General features: G+C 34.9%; 1 long non-coding RNA gene across 1 annotated transcript in view; it reads left to right on the top strand.

Moving 5' to 3' along the window:
* The window catches only part of LOC129925027 (uncharacterized), a 3,898-nt gene extending 2,640 nt beyond the window's left edge, over positions 1-1,258 (top strand). The window contains exon 2 of the long non-coding RNA XR_008776884.1: positions 362-1,258. This is a non-coding gene — a long non-coding RNA (uncharacterized LOC129925027). The remainder of the gene's footprint in view (positions 1-361) is intronic.
* The last annotated feature ends 1,683 nt before the right edge of the window (positions 1,259-2,941 follow it).

Genomic DNA, 2,941 nt, shown 5'->3' with positions numbered 1-2,941 from the left:
CTCCACCTAAACTTTTTCTTCCATATGCGGGTGTAACAATAAATGACTTATCTTATCTTATATAATACAGACGTTACTTCAAAAAAGAAGATGATTACGTCCTACGCGTCATGCATTTAGTCATGCATATTAACCAATGACTTAAATTCTGCCAAGTCACTGGTTTTCCTGGCTACCTCAGGCAACCCATTCCATGCTCTAATAGCACTAGGGAAGAAGGAGCATTTGTACAAATTTGTCCTAGCATATGGGACGAGGAATGTGCCTTTATCTTTGTGTCTTTCAGAGTATTTTAGTAAACTTTACATGACTATAAAGTATACTAAAGCATTAATGTCACAAAATTATCTATTCAAACCAGGGGCGTGTTTAGAGATAGTGACACCCGGTGCGGTCCGCACACCTCCTGCACCCCAAAAGGATCGCCACTGAAGCAAACGCCTGAAACTGATTATAGTGATGACACACTCATTTTCCTATATATAACTGCAGGTGTGAGGATGGAGGTCGGGTTTGTCAATCACTGGCGCCCAGGTTCTTCTGTCATGTGTTGGTTCCACAGGTAGAGAAGCTAGCTACCTGGATAGAATATCATCCATCATCTGAAGGAAGAAGATGACGGCTTGAACACCTAATGTATTCCAGTCAGCCATGCTCACCCGTAGTCAGTCATCACTCTATATCAGCTACCATCTTCACTATTATCTACTTAATTCAATAGCAAGTGGGCACGGATAAGTAGATCCTTTATTCAGGGGAGGTAGCTCATGGCTAGTACCTTTTGAAACTGACAAAGAAATTTTCTCCCCTTTTTTAAAAAATAATTCCACAGGAATGAAGAATGAGGATAAATGACCTGTGGTATTGTTCAAGGCTAAACAAAATTATAAACTTCCTCTTCATCATACTTTTTAAATTTTGGTAAACAAGACTATGAATATTTTTAAATTGTCAATCAAAAGCAATATTCTTTTAATTGTATGTGTTAGCATAACCTTTTTAATGACTTTTGTAACACTCGAAACATAAAGACAAATCAACACAAGAACTTTTTTGTTTCTTTGGCAATTAAGTCATTGAGCAATATGTGACTCACTGTTGTAAATTTCACATGTAATGTCCAAGAGAAACTGAGGTATGGACGTATATTTTGTGTGCTATTGTACAATTGTTTGCTCTAGTTATGTATTGTTTTTTTTTTAATACACAATTGTAAAGCAAATTTCCTCACGGATAATAAAGATTATTATTCTTTTCATTATTATTGTTATTACATCGAACTAAACGCCATATCCTTATATTAAAGAGATGCTAAGATATTTGTCATCGAGATAAAGTTAATTAAAAAATACAAGGGTATTTTTTAGACGTAGAAATCTAAGAAATGCATAGTGTATTTTTACTCAGCTGATATTGTTACGAGACTACTGTGTATCCAGCAAAAAGACTAACAATTTTAGTGCCTAAAGTAAGTATTCATCTATATTGAACACTCCTCTCTGACGTTATCAGAATCCTAAATGAAAGGAATACGGTGGTCATGCCAAAGCAGTCACAAACGTTGTATATAGTGGTCAGGTTTTATTTATTTATTTATTGTTATCTGTAATTTAAGAATCATTTACTGAGATAAAAACCACTAGCATAGGCGCAAATGACAAATTAAAAAATAGATTGGATTCCGAATGAATTTGAATCCTGTTAAAGGTTCCTACATTTGAAGTTCGATATTTTTAGTGCGCCCCTGAGTCCACCCACTGCTAGTGAGTACCTGACATTAGTTGGGGGAAGTAAAGGCACTTAACTGTTGTGATGGTCATTTGAGCCCCACGTAAATCGTCGGTCATAGAAACTAATGAGGTAAGCATCATCTGTCCGTGGGATCAAAAGGTAACTTGGCATTACTAAAATATACTTAAATAAAAGATATCATATTAATTTAGCCATCATGTTAGAATCAAAGGATTTTTAAAAAGCCTCCAACAACAAATAGGCCTACACTATTTTCTGATCTGAAGCAACTAACCTATAAAACTATCAATCATCAGCGAACTCGAGATAAGAAAACTTCAGAATTTCTGGGTTGTTAATAACTTTTTTTTTATGTTTATTTTTTTTAACGTTTTAAGCTACATTTTAAAATCTGATCTTTTAGTTGTTTTGACTCGAAAGGTTTGACATTTCAAAACAAAGATTTCTTGTTTTTAGTTATGCTTTTTAACTGGGTTTTTTTTTTGTGAGTCCAATTACCGAAACTTCAAAGACTGACGTTCTATAAGTGTGGTTTTCTTTCACATTTAGTTTTTTACGTCCTGTTCCTCCCCCTACACCTACGTGGGGGAAAAAAATAGTTCAAGGAACATCAAACCTCCAGAACTGGATCTTAATTCGAGCTTATCAGATGTCAGGGGAAATAAGTTCAAGGAGATCTGTAATTGGCTTTGAAAAGGGAAACAAGTGTGAGGTAAGGAGAGGGGGTGAGGGGGCTTGTAGAGCCCCCCAGGACCTGAGTAGTTGATAGAATGAGAGAGTACACTTCATATGAGCATCTGAAGCTATTTCAAACCAATGCCCTAGGTTTAACCCAGAAATAAAGAATGAAGTTAGGAAACACCCGCACTTGTTTTTAGTTGTTTCTTTTTGTTTTACCAAAGTTAATTCATGTTTTGTAGTTGGTTTTTTTTTTTTTTTTTTTGTTGCTTTTTTTCTAAGTTTTCGTGATTTTAATTTTTATAGACTAAAATGGGCGATGATTCAATTAAATTTTTAGGTAAATAAGTTACCCCCTTTCTGGCATTACTTAATAATAAGCTTGATGGTTGTGACGGGATGTTTAAATAGTTATTTTTGGCTCGTTTATTAAAGTCTAGGGGTTATTGAATTTATTCATCCCGCTCACATATACAAGATATATTTTAACAGGCACACAGCAACTAACAGT

The sequence above is a fragment of the Biomphalaria glabrata genome, chromosome 3 (genome assembly GCF_947242115.1).
Source record: "Biomphalaria glabrata chromosome 3, xgBioGlab47.1, whole genome shotgun sequence".
Taxonomy (NCBI): domain Eukaryota; kingdom Metazoa; phylum Mollusca; class Gastropoda; family Planorbidae; genus Biomphalaria; species Biomphalaria glabrata.
The sequence above is the reverse complement of the archived record's forward strand: the minus strand, read 5'-3'. Positions and strand labels throughout refer to the sequence as shown.